The sequence below is a fragment of the Esox lucius genome, chromosome 18 (assembly GCF_011004845.1).
Source record: "Esox lucius isolate fEsoLuc1 chromosome 18, fEsoLuc1.pri, whole genome shotgun sequence".
Classification (NCBI taxonomy): domain Eukaryota; kingdom Metazoa; phylum Chordata; class Actinopteri; order Esociformes; family Esocidae; genus Esox; species Esox lucius.
The window spans coordinates 7,950,486-7,977,394 of NC_047586.1; the positions used below are offsets into that span (position 1 = coordinate 7,950,486).

At 44.3% G+C, this 26,909-nt stretch overlaps 1 protein-coding gene across 4 annotated transcripts in view; it reads right to left on the reverse strand.

Moving 5' to 3' along the window:
• bach2b (BTB and CNC homology 1, basic leucine zipper transcription factor 2b) overlaps positions 1–26,909 on the reverse strand; it is an 83,619-nt gene that overhangs the window by 42,359 nt on the left and 14,351 nt on the right. Inside the window, exon 1 of one of the 4 annotated variants that reach the window (XM_010882840.3) lies at positions 26,255–26,396. The exons of 1 other annotated variant lie outside the window; for it this stretch is intronic. The gene's annotated coding sequence lies outside the window, so the exon portion shown is untranslated. Of the gene's footprint in view, positions 1–21,998; positions 22,319–22,514; positions 22,534–26,254; positions 26,397–26,909 lie in introns of those variants that run through there. 2 more of the 4 variants (XM_020056274.3, XM_010882841.4) reach the window with 2 other exon arrangements.

A 26,909-nucleotide genomic window follows, 5' to 3' on the forward strand; every position in this document is an offset into this window, starting at 1 on the left:
ACAGCCAGTATTTGCCAGAAATTCCTGCTGTTCCTTTAATGTTGCTGTAGGCCTCTTGGAAGCCTCCCAGACCAGTTTTCTTCTTGTCTTTTCATACATTTTGGAGTGATGTCCAGTTCTTTGTAATGTCTCTGTTGTGACTTTAAATAATGGCAGGTGTGTAATGACTTTGAGTTTGAATGTGATTGGTTCATTCTGAACACAGCCACGTCCCCAGTTATAAGAGGGTGTGCACACTTATGCAACCAGGTTATTGTAAGGATTTTATTTTTAATTTTTCCCCCTCGAAGATTTCAGTTTGTTTTTCAATAGAATTTTTCACATTATAGGTCACATCAAAAGTGGAAAACGTTCTGACGTGATTTATAAAACCTGGCATTTTCACAGGGATGTGTAGACTTTTTATATCCACAATTTTTCACCGTTTTATATATATATATATATATATATATATATATAATTTTATATTTTATTTTATATTTTATTCACATTAAAACAATTTGTCCATTTACAGTTTTTAAATCGCTTCCTAAAAATTTATAAAATCTACTGTTGGCAGATAGTCTAGGGGTAAGAGCATCAGACCAGTAACCGAAAGGTTACCTGAATCCCCAAGCCAGCATGCTGACATTTTTTTGTTTTTCTGTCTTTGAGCCAGACAGTTAGCCCTAATTGCTCCTGTCAGCGGCTCTGGATATGAGCATCTGCTGAATGACAAAAAACATAAAACAAACATATACATAAAATGTTTTTTATTTTCTTTTATGGGAGGAGCTGACCTGGAATATTCAAACTGGGGCACTTCAGACTTGATCACTGAAAGAAGAACTCAGAGGAGGAGCTTTGCGATACAACCCACGTGTCTGAAATACACTGAGAGGACCGGGACTGAAAGGTTAAGGCTGGAAGTAGGCACAGATATGACACATTGTGGTTACTGTGGGTAAAGACAGGCAGCAGTCTCTGTGACTCAGACTGAGAAGAGAAAGCCATATGCACTCTTATTGTATGGCAGAGGTGCTAGAGACAGGCTGGAAATAATCTGAAGGAGGACACCCTGACTGTGGTAATGTCATGTCAATCACTGCCAGCGCCGGAAAATATTTTAAGATAACACATGGCAATATAAATGCCGTGCGTGAGCAAAAGTCATTGTTATCATAGTTTATGAAATGTTTGTTATGGAGGGTGGCTTTGTGTAACTCACCACACTCTGGTGAAGTTGTATGTGGTTCTTTTTTCTATCTGTATGTCAGACATCTGTTAATGCCACTTGCTGCTACAAGTTAAAAAAAATAATGCTTTCCATTATCAGTGATGATTTAATTTGAACTTTCTCCTGATCCAGACATAGCTTGCCCTTTAGAACTCCCTCTGGTGTCTGTGTCTTTAAACCACGACAGCCTCAGGTTGTTTACATGAGCATCGTACAGGGTCAGTGGCCAAATGACTCTGTTACACCCTTGGGCCTGAAAGATCAATACATATCTCTGGAGCTATCGATTTCTGCTTGATTAAAACACTGAATCTTTACAAGTCCTCCACACCAGACTTCGAAGGAGGGAGGGAGGGGGGGGCAGGGGGCGCAGGGAGAGGATTCACTAAGTGAACTCAGAAAATTATTGGTACGGTAGTGGGATGATATCTACACCATGCAATGGGGAGAGACACCGTGAACAGACACAGAGGGTGTGTTCAAGCCCTATGGAGGTCGTTTTATTAACCAGAAGAGAAGGGAAAAATCAAGCTGAAAGGACAAACCCGTTTCAAGGGGAGGCAGTGTCCTTGGGGAAGCCTCCCGGTGGGGTTTTGGGAGGAAAGGGTGCTGGTAGTTGTGCTAGTGGTCGTACTCTTGGCGGCATCGGCAACCTCCATTTCCTGCACATCTTCCTCCATCTTACTTCCTTCTCTGGCTAATCTTCTGTCTAGCTTCTTTTGGCCTCTGTCCCGTGCTTCTCCATGGGAGCCCTCAAATACCTCCACAGATGAGCCCCCAAAGGGAGGCAGGTGTGTAGGGGAAGCACCCAGCTGTTGCTGTTGGGGGACTTAGTGCGATGCAGATTTCTGGACTGCTGGCGTATTTGGACCAACAACCACTATTGACTTAAGCAATAAGGCATGAGGGGTTGAGGTACATGGCCAATATACCATGGCTAAGAGCTGTTCTTAGGAATGAAGCATGCGGAGTGCCTGGAAACAGTGCTTAGTCCAGATACTCATGTAGTTAGAGAAATAAACAGTGATGTGATGGTCTCATATCCCACGACTGTCAGCCAATCAGCATTTAGAATTCTAAGCACCAGGTTTATAACGTACCTTTATATGAATATATATCTAGAAGAAGCCAGTCAGATAATGGTTGGTTGAAATTTGTTTCATAGAGTTTCTTTGGAAGGGTCCATGTCTATTCATGGATTACACCTCCGTTAGTCCGTTATGTTGTTGCCATGGCCACTGACTGGCGCAGCTCAACCAGATGAGCAGAAGGTGAATGGTGGATAATGACTTTAAACAGGTTATAATTACAGTTTTGACTAAATTACAAAATAGGGGTTGGGAAATAAAATTGCAAAAGTAATGTACAAGTCAGTGAAGAATAGCTAGGGATGCTAACAGTAACTAGCTAAAATGAAATTAACACTTCTGAATATTAACTGGCTAGTTAAGATTATACTGCATCTGAAATCCCAGTGACATCAGAATGATGCAACAAATCTCATGCCTTTAGAGATAGTATTGCGTTTTCAAGCCTCAATAGCCTACTGCACTTAACACCACATCTTCATCAGCTCCCATTGAGCACAAGGATCAGTTGGCCGCGAGACCCAAAACAAAAGTTCAAAACCGTATTGTGACAAAACGTGCAATCCATGAATAGGCTGGGAGTAAGAGAACTGGAACATGTTTCTTCTTTACCATAGTGATCTGTTAGTGATGTAACCACTCATTATGATTCTCTGGAAAACAATTTACATGCATCATCTCATTAGATTTATCCAACCTACCAATAGGGAATTGTAACGGTTTCTATACATTGCAGGGGTGGACGATCAAGCGGTGGTAGGACCAAAGTCTTTGCCCTCCCCTGGTTCAATTCGTCATTGAGATACAGATTAATAGGGCACCGCTGGAGATGTTTAGTCATTTATTCCATGTGAAAGCCTACAAAGGAATTGTATCACAATTTTTTCAGTGACTCAGTATTTCACTGATTACAGATTAGAAAGAACCACTGAATATTAAGCCTGGTGTAATCATAACTGAATTGACGTGCGGCTGATTTCTATGCTTTCAGACAAAGTTAAGAAACTTTGTCTGAAAATAAGGCAGAAAAGTTCCCAGCATCAACGTCAAATGATATATTAGCCAGGATTATACTCTAAGCATTGGACAACCTCAGGCTACTGAAGCTATTCAACTTCTCTTTTCAATTATATATATTTCTTTTATATTTCTGTTGTATTTCTTTTTCATGTTAAATGTCAATACAAAGTGTAGGGGAATGAATGTCATTCACATTCAAATTAACCAAAGCAATGGATAGTGGGTGTAAAGCGCTATAAATTATTGAGCTAACCTACACATCTTGTATTATGGGATTTTCCCTATTAGTCAGTCAAGGTCAGATGTTATATATGGCAGCATTCAATGATTCAATGTATTCAGACCCATGCCAAATTTTGAGCCATAGTGAATTTTCATTTGACCAATAGGTTTCTTCTGGCTGGAAATGCCATAAACAAGTGACAAAACACGGTAAGACATTGTGCTGGGGATACAAATGAATAACGTCACTATTTCTATTTTTAACCATGTCTTGCAGTTGACTAGTAACTGACTAGAGAACTATTGCTGTTCAGCTGTTCTCAATTTATAGGTGATTAGAATGCTCTCCCATTTTAAATGGCATTGAAACTTGCATTTTCTCAAATATTTGCAACAATTTCAACAGGTGTGAATAATGTTGGACATTGCATGTTTTGTAAAAATTTGAAAAAAACTGAAATAGTTACATTATTCATTTGTATCTCCAGCACAATATCTTACAGCTTTTGTCACTTGTTTATTTCATTTCCAGCCAGAAGAAACCTATTGGTCAAATAAAAGTTCACTATGGCTCAAAACTTGGCATGGGCATGAATACATTTGGGCTTACATGTATATATATTTTTCGTCCATTAATATAACACCAAATTGACCAGAAATACTGCGTAGACATTCTTAATGTGGTAAATGACTATTGTAGTTTTTTGATGGAATATCTACATAGGCATACAGAGGCCCATTATCAGCAACCATCACTTTTGTGTTACAATGGCACGTTATGTTGGTTAATCCAAGTTTATCATTTTAAACAGCTAATAGATCATTAGAAAACCCTTTGGCAATTATGTTTGCACTGCTGAACACTGTTGTGCTGACTAAAGAAACAATAAAACTGACCTTTTGACTAGTTCAGTATCTGGAGCATCAGCATTTGTGGGTTCGATTACAGGCTCAAAATAGCCAGAAACAAAGAACTTTCTTCTGAACTCGTCAGTCTATTCTTGTCCTGAGAAATGAAAACAATTCCATGCGAGAAATTGCCTAAGAAACTCGAGATCACATTCAACGATGTGTAGTATTCTCTCCACAAAACCATGCAAACTGGCTCTAACCAGAAACGTATTAGGAGTGGGAGGCCCCGGTGGACAAGTGAGCAAGAGGACAAATACATTATCGCCCAGTCTGACCCTGCGTGCTTCCCAGTGGTCACTCTCCGTTTCAACCGACGCTCCGCTTGAAGCCGACCGCGCCAAGCAAACACAGTGATGCCCGATGTGTCAGGACCACGCCTTGTGTTCCTTTTATTAACAAGGGATGTGGAGAAAAAGCACACGCAGGCAGTTGCTGCCTTGCAGTAGGCGGGCCAGAGGCTGGCTGAGATGATACGCTGGCGCAGGCCGAGGTTTTTCGCGGACAGCTGGGTTCGCGGAGGACGACAGCTGATGTGCTCTGTCTAACTGTGACGTGCTCTTGAATCCTAAGTGTTTTTCGCCCCGTCTGCGGGCTAGCCGGGAGGGCACCCACGCACCGGCCACAGCCTGGCTGTCTGCTCGGAGGCCCCTCTTCCAACTCCCAATGTACAGCAGCGTTAAACGGGGCTTTGTTTTTCATCCCGCCTCCACTGCTTCCTGACCGAGGTCAACCCTGGCAGACCACAAATGATTCCCTGAAACACAGGCAGACCGGGCACCCGAGAAACTCCCCGCTTGTTTGTTTATGGTTCAAGCTGCACAGTAAGTCTCTCCTACTAAGCAGCTATTTTTAGCTGTCTAATCCGTCAATGGATTTATAATGGCCCAGACTTCACAGAAGAAAAAACATGAATAAAAAAAAATTAAAAAAAAGGTTAATGTTAAAGTGCACCCACCCAGGGTTTTTGTCTGATCTCTCATTAGTTCTGCTCCTAAAATATCTCCGGTTTAAAAAAACCAATGGTGAAGTGTGTGAGACCGGTGTTCTGCACCAAATGTTCAGGTTATAAACACGTTTGTGTTTAGATACCAGATGGCAGACACATTATCTAACATGAAAAAATGTCTAGGACAACTACCATCGTAATGATGAATCATCGTTGTGTGGAGATTAGCGATGTCAAGTGGGGGCTAAAAAACAACAACACTATGTTCACTGAAAGCTTTATTCCCCTAGCGTTCCATCAAATCAAAAGGTAGCTAGCATGTTCAGATAGCACACATACATCTACACCGTGCCCCGGTTCCCCCAAGCCTGCTGACAATCGTCTCTCTTTCTATTGTAGCGCTGAATCAAAACCCCACACAAACAGAAAACGGCATGCTTGTTCGTGGCTCCTTAGGCTTTAATTAGGAACAAACTGTTCTTATCTTGTGCCACCACACATGAAACACGGCCCGGGGACACAAACACAGTTAGTGACCAGCCCCAGCCTCTTGTCTTCTTCCTGCAGTCAGGGTTGCCAGATTTCATTGACTGTATACCGAAAAATCACCCGCGGTCTCACAAACGCAATTTTTTCTATGCAACTCTGTAAGTCATCATTAAAAATAGCCCAATTATGTGGGAAACCTCCCCATCTGGCAACGCTGCCTGCAGCTCTTAACGTGAGCAGAGAGGAGCACAGAGCAACGGCCCAACATGGACACCCTGGCTTTCATTGCTGCTGCCTGCCAAAGCTGCTGCCTGCCAGCCAAATCAAATAGAAAACTTTCTCAGAAAGCAATTCTCACAGAGAGAAAAGCAACACACACACACACACACACACACGCACGACAAAGAATAACATGGAGTAATGAAAACACAAACAAACATGCTGTAAATGCATCCGTGTCATGGCAGCAAGAGACCGCAAACTCTCCTCTTGACAAAAGGAGCGTCTGATATGCCCAGGTTCTGGAAACCAGTCCAGCTAAGCTCCATAAATGACCCTGCGATAAGGAGCTCCTGTCTTTGATAAAGCGATGGGAGATTGGTGATTTCTTTTCTCACTATTTGATGAATGGATCACACTCCAACCTGTGTCTGGAGTTCGAACCTCTCCTCTGCCTGTCTTAGCCTGTGTAAAGCACACCCACAGGGCCGGGAGACAGAGTGGAAGAGAAACAGAGAAAGAGAGAGAGAAGGGGAGGGAGAGCAGGGATATAAAGAGTAGCGAAGAAAGAGAGAATGGGAGAGAGGTTTGGCCCCCTTAGCAAAGCTCATGGAGCAATGTCCTTTTCCTGGTAAGAGCAAGAATGTTGGAAAATACAAAAAGGACCTCAGATTTACTATGACGAGGCTATATAAAACGGTACCCTATTCCTTGCCAAGGGCATTACGGTAAGCTAGGTCAAAAGTACTGTACTTTATACTGAGGGCCGGTTTGGAAGCCTTCCCTTGTCACCCCTAGGTTCATCCATATGGATCAGCCTCTGGCGCTCAATACCCTCGACAGACCCATCGCCTAGCCAGTCATCGACCAGTTCGTCAGTCTATAAGGACTCAACAACAGGCTGCCTGACGTGAAGCATACACACACACACACGCTGAGGCTGTCCCTGCCTGGGAGCTCCGTGCATACCGCGTCGCAGTGGGAGACGTGGGACTCCACCGAGGCCCGGGGGTAAGAAGAACAGAAGCCAATTAGATGTATTAGTCTGTCGTGACAAACGTGTGACGGGGTCTCATGAATGCCCTGCGTGAACTCTCTGAACCTTGAATGTGAGACTGACTTTGAACGAACGTGTCATAACAGACTCGCGTAGCTGGGGGAAAGCACACTGTGAACTAGTCGTGACACTGAGGCATGTGTCCGGACACGACTGGTACTGGAGGAGGGCACGTCACTCTGGTGTCGTCATACAGGTGAGTCTGGATGTGCAGTAAATGGAACCCTATCCGTCTAGTGCACTATTTTCGACCAGACCCAATTAAAAGGGTGCCACACGAGCCCTAGGCCTCCCTGTGAGAGCTCATTAAAGAAGCAAGGCCAGCCTCCACCTGTCAAGGCGCTAGCCGGCTGTGAGTCATGGCTGATCTCCCCGCAGAGTGAAGGTCATCTCAGGGAATGGCTGGCTGATGTGAACAGACACATTTTCCCCAAGTCCGACTGAAGAAAGCCGACTGAGAGCAGAGCAGCACCTGGTTGTCGGTAGGCTCCATTGCTGTGATAAACATGCTGTACTAGTGTTTATGGGATGTGTGCTGTTCTAGTGTTTATGGGGACATGCACTGCACTAGTGTTTATGGGGACATGCACTGCACTAGTGTTTATGGGGACATGCACTGCACTAGTGTTTATGGGGACATGCACTGCACTAGTGTTTATGGGGACATGCACTGTACTTGTGTTTACGAGGATATGTACAGCACTAGTGTTTATGGGGACATGCACTATACTAGTGTTTATGGGGATATGTACTATACTAGTGTTTATGGGGACAGGTACTCCACGAGTGTTTATGGGGACCGGCACTGTACCAGTGTTTATGGAGACGTGCTGTACTATGCAAGTGCTTACATTTTCTGTACTAGTGTTTATGGAGTTCATGGCGACTGTACTAGTGTTTATGGGGACATGCACTGTACTAGTGTTTATGGAGTTCATGGCGACTGTACTAGTGTTTATGGGGACATGCACTGTACTAGTGTTTATGGAGTTCATGGAGACTGTACCAGTGTTTACGGAGAGAGGGCTCAAGGGTAGTGGTGAGGTGAGGGGAGAGAAGGACCATGGGTAGTGGTACGGTGAGGGGAAGAGAGAAATATCATTACAAGACCTGAGGCAGAAGCAGAAAACCCATTCTCCTGTAAACACACACAGACACACATACACAACCATATATTCTCTTCACTTCACCCACACCCTGTGTGTATATATAAATACAGTATATATACTATATATACACACTGTATAAATACACTCCCCATCAATGCTTTGAAATATGAAATGCCCCCCCGCCACACGCACACACACACACACACACACACACATTTGAGTATCAATTTAAGTAAGGAAGCCAGGAATGAGTCAGAGAATGTTCCACAAGTCTACTAGTACACAGCAGACTCTCAGTGGCAAGTTATCTTTCATAATGATAAATCAATTGTAGTAGGGAAAAGGTTACAATTGCAGTAATTTCTTTCGGTTGTTATTTGCAGCATAATGAATGAACTACTAGAGCTTAGGCAATTATCTCCTCATGACACAATCAAAATCATAGAAACAGCTTTCCATTTCAACAAGCCTTTATAATTAGCATTAAATACATTCACGCAAAGCTTCAAAAATACATAATATGGTAATATGCCGTAAAATTAGCTTTCTCTCTCTCTTTGAAATTCTAGTCCACACTTAGACATTAATTGGCTTTGCAGATGAAAGAGAAGTGTAATTGTTAAGTGGTAATTGATGCATCGAGAGGCTCATCGAACGTGCATCACATCAAAGCTCAGCCAAGGGGGGGGGGGGGGGGGGGGGGGCGTGACTATGAAGCCTCCTCATTGGCTGCTCCCCTGACACCAAAGCGAAGCACACCCCTGGGTACGCATGTCCCCCATCCCAACAGCTCCTCATGGACCCCGTCTGGTGACAGTGCACACTGGGCTGCCGCGGAACACAACCTCGCCGAAGTCCCGCGGTCCGAGCCTTTCATGTCGCGGCAGCACATCATTGGGCGTCATCCCACGTCACACGTGAGGTGAAAGTTTCGACAGCCGAATTGGAAACCTTCATCGGCCAGACCAGTGGAATGAAAGTGTTGTGTGGGGTTTGTTTCTTTTTCTGACACCCGTGGCAGAGTTGTGGAGGCGACATGCTTTGAGGTCTAATTGAGAAGAGGAGAGTGGTGTTCAATATTTAGTGCAGAGTAGCCGTCCCCGCGGGCTAGGCATGATGGAGGAGGAGGTGTAAAGACTCCTGCGCCTCCCAAACGCCACGCTTCTCAGTCGCCCGTCTGGCACACTACGGAGGGAACACGGTCCCGTTCGGTGGCACAACGCGAAGGGGAAAAGGCGCCGCCTGGGACACAGCCCGGTCGCGGGAGGATTTCTGCCGTGCTGTTCTACCTCAACGCTGGCAGGAGCCATGGGGGAGTAGAAGCCATTCGTCAAACCATGGGCGGCCCTGAGAGCGCGCTGCCGTTTGAAGTGCGGTCAACTTAGTCATGCTATACACCCAACACCAGCATCGGCGCCGGATGCACAGTCAGGAAAAAATAGTGGTAGTGAGCCTTGTGAAAGCAGTCTTTTGTTCGACGTGTTTAAGGAGGCCGAGAGCGGTGTGCGCTCAAGGTATCAATGTTTTCCTAACAGGCCTCTTGGAATGAGCCAGGCTCCACAGCAATCATCTATCATGACAGAGCAGCAGACATTCCTGGAATAATCCAAACCAAACACAAAGCACATTCTTGCAATATAACTCACGCCAGATGCTTGGGCCTTTCAGGCTCTCATGTCGTCGCTTGACAAAGTGTTTGACGCCTCAGGTTTTGTGCACCAGGGTTTGATATCTAGAGTCAGAACAACATAGGCTTGTTGGTATTTTAGTAAATGGTGGTGATCTTTACTAAAAAAGAGATCATTTCATACACGGATGACATACGATTCCTGTTGTATTCTGTAAAACTACCACAACATAAAAATGTCTTTTGGCCCTATAGATTCCCCACAGAATATGTAAATTTGACTTCACGTGCATGATCTGAGGCCACACAGCATGCAGATACCCGCAATTCCTCAGGTGCAAATGGGCTTGTCTCTTTCCTCTGTATACATCCTCTGTTCACATCACCACAACACTCTCGTCCTCAGATCTCGCCAAGACCGGGGTCGCAGTAACAGTATACCCTTCCCGTGATTCAAGTGCGATTTATGTGTAGGGTTAAAACAGAATCGCACGGCCAGAAGAGGCGCTCGTTAGTCAGTGCGAAAACCATCCCCCGTTGTGATACCTTACCAGTGATAGAACACATATTGGGGGCTTGTTTTTTTGACCCTCTCTTCCTGTTCTCCTTCCTAGGCTGGCCGGGGACAGGTAGGAATCCCCGTCCGTGGAAGAACTCCTTGGAATCTATTTAGGCCCTGTAACAATGGACAGTAGGCTGCCTGGCCAGAGAGGTCAGACAAGCCCATTAATGACATCCAACGGGTCCCCGGGGAGCCACTGTTTACTCAGGAGGGGGGGGGGGGGGGGGGGCGGCAGACAGGCAACAATGGTGACCCTGGGACTAAGCTCCCAATGCTGATGTCATACTGCTCATCCACGCATGATCCCCTCCATTGATTAGGCTGATCTCAGCCCGCAGGGCCAAATCAGACAGCCATTGTCTACGCTCTCTCTGTCTCTCTCTGTCTCTCTCTGCTTGTCTTTTTCATTCCCTCCTGTTCTCCCTCTAACAGACAATGTGATGTGCTGACATTGTAAATGCATCTAATCTAGGGTGCACTTTATTGAGGTTTTATTAATAAATGGGGCAGACTGAGGTGAGTGTATGCCAGTGTTGCATGCACACACACACACACAACCTGCTCTACCTCAGGACAATATGTTCCTCTAGACGGATACATAAAACAGGGTGATTCACGTGTCACTCGTTCACTAAGCCGTTCAATTAATGGCGTCATATCTGATCCAAACATGAAACTGACCCGTCGAAGACAGACGAGGGCCTTAATGAAAACACATCTGCTCCTAAAGTAAAACTGACCTGTTAAAGGCAGGCAACTGCCTTGACTTTGAATAAAGCTTATGTCTACACTGCCAGATGATTATCCTCGAAGCCAAGTTGGTAATCCCTATTGTCAACTGTCTGTGGGATGTAGCTGGGCACACGGTAGAAGGGCTACTTAAGAGGGTGTCACACAATGTGGCCAACAAATTACTCACAGAGAAAGAAATTACAGTCTGACGAGCGCCTCATACAGTATGTGGAAAGTCTGAATCACCAAACAGTCGCTTTTAATGAAGACAAAAATCTGTGGAAATGTGGGTTGTGCCCATTCCCCTCAGTGTTTCCACACAGAGAAAACATCTGCAGGGGCTGTACTATGATCACAAAACAATAAAACACTATTTGAGTATGGAGATATTTAGCTCCTCTGGCATAAACTAATGATGAGTAACCAGACAACCTTTGCAACGTTTCAGTCTTTCCATGCACATCCGAAAACAAATATTAACGCAAACATGTTCTTCACCCTATCTTTATTTAGCACATTAGTAGTGAGTAATATCTCCACAGATTTTGTAGTGCAAATTCACTGGGCAAGCTGTCACAGTCATCAATGAATTGGGGTGGGGAGAGCGTGAAAAGGGAAATTAATTCATGTATGATATTTAAAGATGGTTAAAAAGAATTCCTAAATTGAACAAATGTAGCTAAATACACTGGGATTGCAGTTTTGCAGTTTTGTATAGCTGGGATACTAGATACTGAGTGTTAGCTACATAGAGCGGAATGTCACAAAGGTACAGAGAATATTTAGGGTGTCTTTAGTAATATAACCATGTACTTATGCATGTGATCTGATGGCTTGGGAGAGAGGATTGTTGACAATGTGTAACCCTGTGTTGTCCCTCTGTGGTTAAATTAAAATATAATATATTACATCAATAGCATTACATTTTTCTTTTTGTTTGCTTTCATAGTTTACCATTAGGATATATATGTACATTCTAGGGTTGCACGATATTAGAAATAACTGACATTGCGATATTTTGTTTTTCTGCGATATATATTGCGATATGAAAAAACAGAGGATGTCTTCAGAAAGAGCTTTGGCTATCAACCTGACAGTATGTATCATTTATTCTTCCCCAGCCCCATCCTCTACAATTAGAATGTACGAACAGGTTGCTAGGTCATAATATGTAACAGTAATAGTATAGCAATAGCAACAATAGTAAAATAGAATGCGCAATTGGGCACAATTTACCAACTGCAAAAGTCTGTGGCCAAAGCACTGCAACCTGGTCCACTTGTTCAGGTGCAGCCTACACCATGTCCACGTCATTGTCTGTTGTAATACAGACTAGACGACTCTCATCTAGGCCCCAATCAGCTAAAGCTTCTCTCATCTCTGTTGCGATATTCTCACTTGTATGATCCTCTGGGGAAAATGCAGTTTGCAAACAGCGACTTTTCAAGTGGAAGTCCTCATTAATAAAGTGTACGGTCAGACTTATGTAGGGCTCCACAAGTCCGTTGTTGCTGTTTAATATTCCACTTGTGACAGCTCTGTTTCAACTTGTGTCTTTTATTTCTCGTACAGCTCTGGGGTGGCAACTTGAGAAAAATAGTTGCGTGATGGCATTACATACCACTTGTCAAGCAAACGGATCCTCTTTGGTAACCGTGTTAATTGGTACTATGTCTTTGGCGATGTGAAATGTTACTGAATCTGTGATTTTTCTCTGCCGTTTGGAACATTTCTTGTATGGTGTTTTTGCTTTGGACGGCATTGAGATGTTTTGCACTTTGTCATACGAAGATTTGTGGTGCCGCCTTAAATGATCAAACACATTGGTCGTGTTGCCTTGTGTTGTGGCAACAATTGCAAGGCACTCTCGACAAAGTACCTGTTTTTGGTCAACATCATCCTGTCTGTAGCCGAAATATTTCCATATAATTGGCGATGCATTTCTTTTTGCAACCAAATTCTCCATTTCGGCCTTTTTTCCCTGTTCCTCGCACATCAATTCTTCACAAGCAAGCAGAGCCTGCATGTCAACCACGTGCAGCCACAAACTCCGTGTTTGAAATAATAATTCATTATTATTAACTGTGTATACAATAACACACAAATCTGAGTAAATTACGTTATATCAGATTTATATAAGACAGATATAATGCTATTTTTCCATTTGAAAAAATATATATTGTAGACTGATATATGTTTACCTTATTGCGGATGCGTACATCACAATGTCGATGCTGAAACGATATATTGTGCAGCCCTAATATACACACACACACGTTTAGATATATAATACTTCAGTACTTTCTTGACAGGGCTAGTGAGGAACCTGTAAGTAGCTGTACCCTCACTTTGTACACCCCCCAAGCCCATTCTAGGGTTTCATGTAAAGTAAGGTGTTGTAGGTAGATAATTGGTCCTCCATCTCTAGACGCTATAAATATACTGCAACACTGTGTGTCCTAACTCACATGGTGGAGTGGGGTAGCCCAGGTAGAAGGCGGGCACACTGGGTTGCCTTTGGCACCATCTATAACGGAAACTGATATTCCCAAACGAGTGGAAACAAGGAAGCAGAATTATTCCAATACAGCGCTTCCCCATTATGTTAAGTGAAACCTGACGTGCATACTTGGAAAACAGAAAAATAGCCCTGCCTGCTTCCCTAATGCAACGTAGCATTATGGTCCACAAGAAGTGTTACGCAACACTTAGACTGTACATTTGGTTAAAATGAGGTAACACATTGGTAGACTGCAATGGAATCAATCATCTTAGCAAGTGTTCTCTACAGATGTTGCATCCTCTCTCTTTCACTGGGTCTCCTTCGCCGCCTGTCTCAGTCTGTCCCTGTCTCCCACTCTGTCTCTCTTTCTCTCTCTCTCTCTCTCTCTGTCTGTCTTCCATCCCGTCTCACTGTAAATATACAGCTGTTTAATTATTTACGAGCCTTAGGGTCAACAGTGTGGCAGGTAAACAGAACATTGTCTGATTGTGTCTTTAGATGTTATGTTATGTTATTCCGGGCCCTAACTTAAGAAAAAGTACCTAGAAAAGATAATCATGTCATCTGAATTCTTTGGGGTTTCCACAGGGGTAAGGAGGAAGGGGTCACAGAGCAGTTAAACTGAAAATATGCCTTCTTTATCCCTGGCAAAGGGAGAGAGAACGCGAGAGAGACAACAAGAAAGAGGAACAACGAGAGAGAGAGAGAGAGAGAGAGAGAGAGAGAGAGAGCGGCACAAACCTGCCTGCTAACGAAAAGCCTGGTTTACCCGGCTCATGGAAACAGATGTCAAACAGGAACTCGGTGTTTTAACGTCTCCTTTGCAACAACGAGACAGACTCAGCTCCTGTCTCTCGGGGGCCAACCGTCCTTCAAACTGCTGTCTCACGCGTACCTCGGACAGCCAGTGACCCACTTGCAGCTGTGTTGTGCAGGGTCAAAACAACATTAAAGCCTAATGTGCTCATTCACCCCCCAGTCTGCACTTGCTTTGGAAATAAGGGCGCAGACACGTTCCTCTTCAGAGTCGAGAGAACAATAGTTAGGCAGTGTGTTTGACCCTCAACTTGGAGTCAACTTTTGACTAAACACTTTATAAGCAGACAGTACATATGAATCCCACTGAATGGAAGTCAGCTGCTGAACTGATAAAGTACAACAATCATGTTGTTCTATGAAATCACCCGAAATTGCAATATATAAACCTCATTCACAGTGTAGAAAGTGAATGGGATCCTTGCTTTCATCCCTTTTTACCCAAGTGACCAATATTCGCAATTTCAATGGACACAGCAAAGAGCTTTTAAGCTTGATTATTCAAAAAAAACTGTCTGATTTAACAGTGGTAAGTGAGCATGTAGGGCCAGCTTAGCACAAGCTTCAAAGAGCAACTGCTTGCCGTCATCTACAATTTCTATAGATAGCAGTTGTGGGTGAGGTGTTCTATCACAATGAACAGGCTCACTCCCTCCACTGTTTTAAATGCATTCTGCAGTGGCTCACAGAGGGTCTGCTGTGTTCTTAAGTTCTATCGAAGAGACACTCCATCAGAAGAGAGCATCGACTTTAACAAACAATAGGAGCCAAGGAGAAATCAATAACAATTCAGGACATTCCACTTACATTTTTCTGTTATTAAAATATTTAGGATGGTGGGGAAGCTCTTTGTATTCCAGAGCAAACTGGTATCCAGCACTTTCGCTTAGTGTATCAGGGTCCTCCGTCTGGCTACTGAAGCAATGGTGTGGTGAGCCAAGCCAATCTGCATGTTTGTTTGTCACTAGCCTGCCCGAAACCTCTTGGGTCTGTACTAGCCTCTGGCACTGGCTCGGCTTGGAATCGATTTGTTTGGACGGTTGTTGTGTACATTACACAAGCTGTAACTCACACAGCACGTTAACTACTCAGTGGCCTATGAGAGGAAAACAAGGAATCACAGCCACGACCAAGTGAGGAGTCAATATCCTAACATGTCGTCTGCCATTTAAACAGGCCCCGGGGCAAAACATTAGGACAAGCGCGTATGCTATTATTTTCATCAATATATACATTTTAAGGAGTATTATTTAAAAAATATGTTAGAGGATTTTGATGACATAATACTGAATCGAAAGACAGAAAAAATGGACAAGGCGGAATCCAGGGCCAGAGGGCGTTTATGACTTCAGTTATCCTGGCACCTGCCGGTCAATGAGTCCACTTAGATGAAGCCCAGCAACCTTTCCCGGCAAATGCGATTGACATTTGCACAATCGCTGACAGGTGCTCTGAATTCTCAAATTCCCGAGTCATGGATTTGGGCTTTTCATCAGATCACTGGGGAGAAGCAGCCATTACAACATTCTGTCTAGCATTCTATTTCTGCCTCTCTTGCTCTCCAACTCTCTCTTTCACACATCCATCCACTCTATCCTATTCTCTCTAGCTCTCTCCCATTCTACATATCCCCTCCCCTCTCTCTCTCTCTCTCTCTCTCTCTCTCTCTCTGGATCTATGATGCACTAACCAAAACAAACAGACTGAAACCACAATCAGATTTAATCTGGAATTGATTATGGAGGCTGCCAATTTGATATTCACCAAGGGTTTAGGTTACATCCAGGGAGAGGGCTTTAGCAAATTGGAATACACAATACATATTTATATCGAGTAAAAACACTTGTTCAAGCATCATTAGGCGCATGGAAATATTACTGAACATGGAGACCATCCTCTAATGTATTAAACTGCTTATAAGCTCCACTACGTACATTATTTCTTAAACAACAGAACAAACAAATGATGGAAAGTTCTAGCTAGGGTACTGGTCATTTATAAACTGAAACACCAATTCAATGGTGTAAAAAGGCCTATATTTAATGACTTATTAAAAACCTGAAGGAGAAGCTATATCTGCTATATAAGCTTTAATATTAAAATACAGCTCTTCAATACAAAAAGAGCAAAAGCCTGATTGTAGCCTGATGCTTTTTAAAATTTTCTAAGCTATGATTTCAAATCAAAGTTTATTGGCTGAGTACACATATTAGAAGATGTTATAGCTACCTCCAATACAGTTTACACAGTGTAAATAAATAAATTAAAACCATATGTAAAAAGGAAGTGGCCAGTATTCAATATATGATGCATTAGGCTCTACTACTACAAGGAGGTAGACCACTACTGTCTGTGTCTGAGGGGCAGACTACCGGGATATAGACCACTACTATCTGTGTCTGAGGGGCAGACTACCGGGATGTAGACCACTTTCTATCTGTGTCTGAGGGGCAGACTACCGGGATGTAGACCACTACTGCCTGTGTCTGAGGGGCAGACTACCGGGATGTAGACCACTTTCTATCTGTGTCTGAGGGGCAGACTACCGGGATGTAGACCACTACTGCCTGTGTCTGAGGGGCAGACTACCGGGATATAGACCACTACTATCTGTGTCTGAGGGGCAGACTACCGGGATGTAGACCACTTTCTATCTGTGTCTGAGGGGCAGACTACCGGGATGTAGACCACTACTGCCTGTGTCTGAGGGGCAGACTACCGGGATGTAGACCACTTTCTATCTGTGTCTGAGGGGCAGACTACCGGGATGTAGACCACTACTGCCTGTGTCTGAGGGGCAGACTACCGGGATGTAGACCACTTTCTATCTGTGTCTGAGGGGCAGACTACCGGGATGTAGACCACTACTGCCTGTGTCTGAGGGGCAGACTACCGGGATATAGACCACTACTGCCTGTGTCTGAGGGGCAGACTACCGGGATGTAGACCACTACTGCCTGTGTCTGAGGGGCAGACTACCGGGATATAGACCACTACTGCCTGTGTCTGAGGGGCAGACTACCGGGATGTAGACCACTTTCTATCTGTGTCTGAGGGGCAGACTACCGGGATGTAGACCACTACTGCCTGTGTCTGAGGGGCAGACTACCGGGGATGTAGACCACTACTGCCTGTGTCTGAGGGGCAGACTACCGGGGATGTAGACCACTAGTGCCATGTTTTAGATAGTAGCATAAAGTGATACGTTTTAAGATGAGCGGCTAACAAGGTCCTAAAGCAGACTATCCTGTTTAGACAAGGCGTTGGGTGGACGGTGGGCACACGGCCATTTCCCTCCACCACACTAAAGACCACCGATCAGAAGGCAACACGCAGCATGTGTTCCACATGTCAGCATGTGGTTGATGGTTCTCACTGTTCTTTCCACTGCCCCACGGGCGTTGGAGGAAGAGGGGGCTGGGTTGATCCTGACAACGACCCAGCCAGTAGGCTTGCAACGGCCTCATGAATCAATCGGCGTGGGGTGTGTGGGGGGTTGGTGAAGGGGAGGCCTCTTGGCCAACCATGGTGGAAGAGACTGGTGGGGAAGTCGCTGACTCAGGCAGGGTTCAGTGGGTCCAGCTAGTAAATAAGTGACTCGCTCGGAGTGCATTCCAAGACTCCACCTCAACCTCCCGCCCAAAGTCTCTTCTCTGAGGGATTCCTGGGGCCTCTCTCTCTCTCTCTCATTCTCTCTCTCTGCTCTCCCCGCTGGTGTGTCAACATTTCCAGACTGCCTGCCAGTAGAGGGGCTGAGGTCCCATTCAGTCTAACGTAGCAGCCTGCCCTGTCCCTGACAAAAACATCCCGAGGGTCCCAGTCATTGGGGCTCACCACAGCATCCCTTTCAGAAACCCAACACTTTCTTTTTTTTCCTCTCTTTCTCTTTGTAAAATGTTCCCAGTCAGCCATGGTTGGAGGTGCAGTGCCACACCAAAATAATGGTGGTAGCCAATCAAGCCAGTCAGCGTGCAGATTGATACACACTGCCTAAAGCCATGCAGAATCTGGTCGCAGGGCCATCTGCCTAGGCTTTGGCTAATCACCTCAACCAGATGGGTGAGCAGATCTTGGAGGGAGTTTGTTCTCCCGCACAGTATATGTGGGCATCACTGGACCATTAACTAGGGTGTCCGCACAAAAAAACGAATGATGTTTTTCTTTCCGTTAAATGGAAATTATTTCAAGAGCATTTGATTGGATTGCCTATGAGAAACGTTTCAAGGCAACATGACTGCTGAGACTGTTACACACACTGCTACTTCTTCTCAACAGAAGAAGGCCTCTGAAGTGCAAGAGTCATTGATTTCACGTGGTGATATTAAGATCAGTCCAGAGTCCCTTTGGTGGCAAGCAAGAATGGAGCTAATAAGCTAATAATCAGCAGACTGGTCTTCCAATCACTTCATCAAGCTGCTTGGCCAATTCAGAATGTTGCTGAATGAACCGCACTTTAACAGTGAAATGTGAATATCAGCACATCTGTTCTGAATGAAGTATTCATCCATTCATTTGGGCCTTCTGCCATGTCAGCGAAAAGATGAGTGGTTATTCAGGTCTGCTGTGCGGCCCACTTTACTTGCCTGATGAAGCTCCAAATTGAATCCACAGCCGGCGCCAGGTGATAGCCAGTAAACCTGCCTCACAGCCAGACTGCTGGTCAAAGCTTTCCAAGCAGATGAAGACGGATGTATTTCTCTGCTTTTGGCAAAAACGTGCTATGCTTTGAAGATTAAAAATAATGAGGGGGCTGAATACAGATCGGAGATGTTTGATAGTTTCAACCAGCTAGCTGAAATATCTACATTTTCCCTGCGAGTTGTGGTTCTGTATGCAGACCGATAAACAGGCTATATGTCACGCATTCTTGAGGTTAGTAGACAACTGCAATTTCTGAGAAAGAATGCTGAAGCAAACTACGTCCAAGACAATGGTGTAAGGTCGAAGGTGAATAGAGTAGAGCATTAATGTATTCTGAGGAGATTTCTAAAGTGTTCTACTGCAGCAAAGGCCCCACATGATGGTTTCCATGGCAATCAGACTTAAAGATCCTGGACTAAAACATTCTAGTCTAAAAAAGAACAAGAGCGCTTTCCAACCTTTTTGGTCTGAGGACCACCGAATCAATGTCAAAACCTCTTGAGGACCACAATTTACCAAGTAGTATAATGTTTTTAACAAAATATCTTGCTGGTGAAAGGTTTTTACATGTTAGCTGTGAATTTAACAAATCCAAGGGCAAAAATTCCTCCAACAAATGTTCAATATAAAAAATGAATGTAAAATTGTTTTTATTTTCATTAATACAAAAGAAATTTGCAACAATGCCCAACATCTTCCCACTTCCTTAATAAGGGAAACATCCTGCTTATTGCATTTTTTATTTAGTATGATGACCAAACTTGTATTGGCTGAGAAAAAAAGATGCCCCCCTTTGTCTGCTTTTCTCCATTCCTATCAGAGTACGTCTGTTCCCATGAGCTGTGGCCGTAGCCCAAGACCTCCAATAACATGTTTCCCAAGGGTATCCTTTCAGGCCAGCCTCCAGAACTCAGCAGGAATTTCTCTGCATCAATAGATGTCTCGGGCTTACGAGAACGCTCCCTGAAGATAATACACACAAGCTATGAACACTCAACCCCAAAGAGAAGGACACTTTTATTTTTACTCATCTAAGCGTGTATTAATTCTTTTCATAAGATATTTAGGCTAAGTAGAGACTTCTACTGGTGTGGATTTAGACGGGACACATTGAAGCTGTGCTGCCTTTCGGGAGTTTTAAATTCACAAGCAACAGAGCATTAGCAACAGCCTCATCAGTCTGCGTTGGGGTCTATGGGAGTATTGTACAAGCTAGATCAATACAGAAAATGCCGGGAATAAAATGCCGGGACACAGAGAGAGATGCAAAAAGATTCCACCAGGGATTAGGCCCCCTTCTCAGTAGGGCACGTTAACTTCACAGGGTCTGCATTGATGGCCCCCAAGCAAACAGGAGGAAAGCTACACTCCCAGCCTGCATCTCAAATGGCAGCAGCGCCGTACATGTAGGGTGTGTTTCGTCGGCACAGACTAAGCCTAATCCTGGACTAAAAAAAATAAATCAGGCCCAATGTCTCCATTTTTGTTTTGTCCAGGGCTAGACTTAATCTGTATCTATGAAACCAGCCCACAGAGAACAGGGCTTCAGTTAGGCCGCAGCCATGTCACAGTGAGCCAAGAGAACATGGACAAAGTGGGGGAGACTACCTCCTTACTGTTCGTGTGGCACATGCCCACCATGCACCCTGTTGTGTTCTCCTAGACTATGAGCCTGTTTACATTTACAACAACTGCTGTAAAATGTATTTAAGTAACATTTACATAATATGTAAATACTTTTATTCTATTCACACAAGAAACTTTTGCTGGGCCATAGGGAAGCGGTAAGGCTCAATACATCCTTGCGCTTTGGCTAGCACCCTGTCCTGAAGAAGTATAAACTCACTAATGGTGCTCTTTACATGGTAACCATCATAGTATTCCCAGTCAAAGGGCTTTTCCTGTTGATTGTAGATTTTTTTAAGGGTGCCAGTTTGAGTTTTTTAAAATGTATTTCTAATTCTCCTGTCACCACTCATTCCACTCTAAATCCCACCGAGTCTATCATCGTCGTTAGATCTCAGTAACCGCGAGAAGTTCCACGTAACCTCGGGAAGGTGATGTGCAACAATTAAGTTTTTCGCCCAGCTTACACAACTGATAAATCTATGTCCAACGCAAATCTGACTCAGGACAGATTTGTCAGTCTCAGGAAAGGTCTCAGGACAAGCAACTAAAAACATCATACACTGGCATGAAAACAATTGTACTATGACCGGCAACAGCACTTGTTCAACAGCATGTTAGTTACCAGTTAAACAACGCTAAGTGAATTCCAGGTCAGTGGTCTGGCCAACGCGTATGGCGTAGCCAAATTTCTTGTTAGTAGTGTGAACAGAAAATTGTAATTACTTATTATGTTAATGCTGTTTGAACTAAATTGTTGTCACAACAATTAATCAAATCTAAATAGGCTCTAAGGTCTGTGTGTGTCTAACCATTTATGCACCCCACTGTGTTCTTCAACACCATGAAAAACATAATTAGACAGGTGTTAAGGGAAAAAATGCTTTTAAGTCCATGTTTTAAAAAATACTTTAAAAAGGCATATTAAGCTTTCTTATTAGCATAAACCTCTCATAAGGCTACAGGAAGATGTAACGGCCTTTAACATATTAACAGCTATATACACTACACGTATCTGTGTTACAATATTTGCATCTTATTTACTTGACTTGACTGAGGGTCTTAGATAAAACTGGATCCAGCAACTGCTTTCTTTATATTTAGGCTACCATGTCACCACAACAGAATTCAGCTGGGATTTGATGAGTCAATCTATAACATGTCAGTCTATAAACACCACACCTACTATGCATTTTATTAAAAACATACACACCTTTTGGGCACCATGACATAGCGTCCCCTTCAGAATAACATCAAACCATCAGATAGCGGCTATACCTTCCCATTGTATGCTTCACTGGGACGCTAAACTCCAGACTGACATGATGAATCCATATCAGACCGCAGGGCTGCGAACTCAAAACATGCTGGTGTAATGGGGATCACCCCAACCGCGAGGGAGCACAACAGAGCCAGGGAAGAACCCCAGACAGTGGCGCCAAAAAGTCCCCTAATCTGAATGTGCAGATCAATAGTGCAGATTAAACTCTCCACCCAAACTTGCCTCTCCGTGTGTTTTTGTCGTCTGCGGTGGTCAGCAGAATGAAACCTCTGATTTTATCCAACGTGGGATCGTGAACCTGGGTGTGGCTGGCAGGGAGCTCACTGTCCCCCCCCCCCCCCCCCCCCCCCCCCCCCCCCCCCCCCCCCATTGCCTCTAGGCCTACTGGCAGCGTATTAAAATAAATCTGTGCACACGTCCCTCCCCAGCATGTTCACCAGACATTACCTTATACAAGGCTTGCTCCGCTGCATTCCTGTCTTCCCCAGCCTGTGAGCCCCCCCCCCCCTTCCTCATCCCACCTCCCCTGCTTCCAAATAATGGCCCACCCCCAGGTCCTCCCCCCGGGCCCTCCCCCCCGCCTCTGAGATGGTGTGGCTGTGTCTCTCTGTGTGCATGATCTCACATGACTCAACAAAACCCTGGGCTTGGAGCGGGTTGTCCGGACCCTTTCCCAGGAGGGAGAAGAATGGCTGAGGAAGGGACTGGAGCTCTGCCCTCGACGTGGCTCAAATTACCAGCTTGTCAAGCTTGATGGATTTGGCCAAAAATAAAAGAAAAGCGGGGCCCGTTCTAGGCTGCTGAATGTCCCCCTTCTGATAACTGTTCGCTGCGCCGCCTCCGTTTCCCCCCTCGCCGCACAGCGTCACTGGGAGAAGCTGCTTAGCGCCAAACAAAGATGGTCTAACGTTGGGCACGGCGGGGAGGGAGAAAAGGAGGGAGAAAGGGGGAGGGGCGGAGAGGGAGAGAGGGGGACAGACGAGGGTAGAAGGAATATATGATGAGCCAAAGCGAGTGGGAATTCCTGTGCTATCAGTCACTCTCCCCCCACACACCCCTCCCACACGCATTCCCCCTCCAAATTCAACAGACGAATCACTCCAAAACACCACAGTCAACTCAGAGCCTCCAGACAAGGCAGGTGACCGTTCAGCCCAAACAAATAGAAATGCACCAAACACACAGGCCAGTAGACGTATCGCCGAAGAACGAATAACATTTTTAAAAAACCCGACGGCGGGCTTGACTCCCGTCAAAGGACTGTTATGTGCCGCAAATGCAATGAGCAATGTTCCAGTGTAGGCCTCCTTTAAATGATGCTGCTGCTGTTGCCCATATGTTTGGTTCCAGTGAGGTCTGCACGGGTGTTCCAGACCATCTGGTTCCTATCTGCAACCCTTTAAGTGCAGATGCAGTGAAAGCACTGGTAGGAGCACAGGCTGGTGGAACATGGGACACTCTCAACGGGCTGGGCCCGGACATTTGCCTCACCCGCGCATGGACTTGACACATGGGCAGAAGACGGAAGACGAACGGTGGTGGGGAGATTCCACCTCACCTTGCTGCCTGGGAGATTCTCAAAAAATTATCCTCGATGAACAAAAGACCAAAACGGCGAGAGACTATAGGTGATACACCGAGGCTAAAAATATGTCCCTGATGGTCATTTGTTGTGACGTCCACACGCCACATCCTCGCAGGGTCTATACGATGTGACGTAATGGTATCGCAAAGCTGAGAGACGGTGCATGCCAGACTATAAGGCTGCCTCAGGAGAGCCCCAGCTTCCACTGAGACCCACAGGAACCTTCTCACAAACTCAATTATCATAAGTCTAACTGGGGCTAAGGTGATCCGTGAAGCTTGGAGAATACCTCTGGAAAGACACTGAATTCTGCCTTTTCAAACAGCAGTGTTCACTTTAATTGTATCAGTGTTACTACACAGGACATATCACCATGGTGACGACAATCAAAACATTACGTCATACTAGAAAAATCCCACTGAGAAATAAAGCCTTTGCAAATGTGGTTTACTACACATCAATCAATGCCTTCCAAAAGAAAGGGAAGAAAGAGAGAGAGAAGCCCTGAAAGCCCTTGGTTTTGTCAAAGCATTTGTGGAAGACTTGATTCAATAGATCGGACGTTTGTATTGCACACTGGAGCTAGTCTAGATACGCGTTTCTTTCGTTGACAACAAACACTGAGACATGTAATAATATGATGCATTTCTTCTGCATGTGAAGGAAATAAATACAAAAATTACAATTATATACTTCATACACTTAGTTTCGAAGAGGGTACTGAGTGTTTCCATCCATATTATTTCTATAGATTTTACTTGAAATCGTAACCAGAGTTTCTGTGCACAAGTGTGGCTTTTGCATGCAGTCGCATCACAAATTCCTTTATATTTACTCAGTATTTTTACTGTAGTTATCCTGATAGTAGGTTACAGTGCAACAAGTGAACAACAAAAAACATTTTAAACTAATTTCTTGAGAACAGTGCACTCCTCTCAAATTTATGTCAGTTATGAAACACATTTTGTTCTTCTACAATTGATTGATTCAAAGACGTTCCAGATGTATAATGGGCATAATTTTTCCCACTCAGTATCATAAGTGCATGCAACATGCCTCAGAGTGACATGAACAATGGCCTCTTTCATTGCCTTCCCTATGCTCAACCAGAAGAGGTGCACTGTGGGAACCGAGACGAGCAGCCAGACTGACTGCTGTTGCTGCTTGTACAGTAAGCGCGTACGGATACTTCTGAGACGATAAATCAATCCAAGCGAAGGCCCAATGTCCCCTTAAACTAACAGTGGCCAGTTCATGAGCATTAATGGACCGCCGTCTGATCCCCAGCTACTGAGTAATGTCAATGGCGTCAGCATTGACCCATGTCACTGTGGAACTTTTCTGACACCTTGTAGAATCCATCCCTCCCTAACGCAAAAAAAAGTATTTTGCGTTAGGGAGGGATAGGCCTGCGTCTCCGAAGACAACAAAATTCCAAACTGTCTTCTTCATTGGTACATTTGGGGTTGAGACTGACACAAGTTTAGACGCCAGGCCGCTGATCCGGAGGGGCTGGCATGTGCTCTGAGCGGGACTCAGCCATGCTGCACAGTACCCACGTGGCCCGGGGCTTAGAGCTGCTTGAGGAGTATTCTTACTATGATGGCCCTAACTACGGCGTTAGGCCTTAGACACAGACCTTGATTATGAGACAAACAGGAAAGGAGCGGACAAAACTCTCGCTAACGGTACTTCACTAAAAAAAGGGATGTGTGCCCTGACTGCATATAATATCTGATGGACGTGACACCGGGATTGAGCTGTCCCAATTGGCAATTAAGAAGTCAAAGGATCCCCTTTCGCTTTATGTGTGTTTAATGGGATCATACGTTGGATTTAAAGATGTAAATAGAGGGTATGGAGGAAAGGAGAAAAAAAACTGTGGTTTGTAAGAGCACACACTTGTACCGTTAATAGCTTTGAACTGTTACTAAAAATGTCCTCTTAGCATTGAGTGGAGAAACACAAACAGATTAAAACATTTTTGATTATGTTTATAATGTTTCCTACATACATTTGGCAATGGCAGATCCTTCCTAGCACCAGTTGGGGAGGAAAGTCACAAAAGGAAGCTTTATTTCCTTCGCATGTTTTGTTAAGATACTTAATGAAACATATCTAGTTTGGCTGAACATCGGCTGCACTGAACATTGTCAACAAACACCTGACACCTTAGATTTACACAAAATTCATGGAGACTACAATTTTCTGACTTTAAGACTCCCTTAAAGAGTTTTTGTAGTCCATGATCCCAGCCATAAACCCTGAGATCCTTGACATAGGTTTAGATAGACGTGTCTAATAGAATTAATGTTACTTTGGATAAGTTCTATAACCTAGGCAACTGAGGATGTACATTTTAACATCAAATTTAAACACGGTACCATGGGCTCATGTATAGGACTTAATGAACATAATATGATTAGAACTCAGATACGTTTATATAATCTACCAATGTTACTCTGAGAGTAGCTGGACAACGCAGCCAAAACACTGTGATCACAAAACATTTCTGGTGGTGTATTACGTAGAAATACAACAACAGAACTGGTAGTCTGAGAACAAACGGCAAACATTGACAGGATTATGTTGGGGTACTCACAGGTCTGTGTTTTTCCAAGGTGTTCAGTATCTCATTCACCTGTGGCAGTGACTCCAACTGTAACTAACAGTGAATTCCAACCGTGACTCTAGCTAGCACACCAGCAGTGGTGACTAGATGTGACTCTAGCTATCACACCAGGAGTGGTGACTAGATGTGACTCTAGCTTCTATGTCAAGACGCTATGTCAGTCATTCGATTGGCAGCTAAGAGGTCTGTAAGGTGGGTTTCCCCAGAGACAGGAAGGCCCTTGCGTATCACACACACGCGCACACACACACACACACACACACACACATTCAGACAATTTGCTCAGACTCTGATGCACAGAAACACACAGAAACACGACACACACCTCCTTATAGTACTTCTCATTGGCTTATGGCACAGACCAATGAATACTCGCCACAAAAAATGTAAATCAAACCATACATCTTATCACTGAAAGAAATAAAACGTTCAATCGCCAACACACATTGATAAAGGTCAGACAGTATGTGTGCATACTATGTGAATGTGTAATTTACCCTTCAAAGTAAATGCCAAATGTTTTCAGATTTTCATTAAATATTATTTATTTAAAATACAAGTGAAATAGATTTCTTCCAGTTTTCTTTCTTAATAAGTGTGTATGGGGAATGCTGTGGGCTTTAAT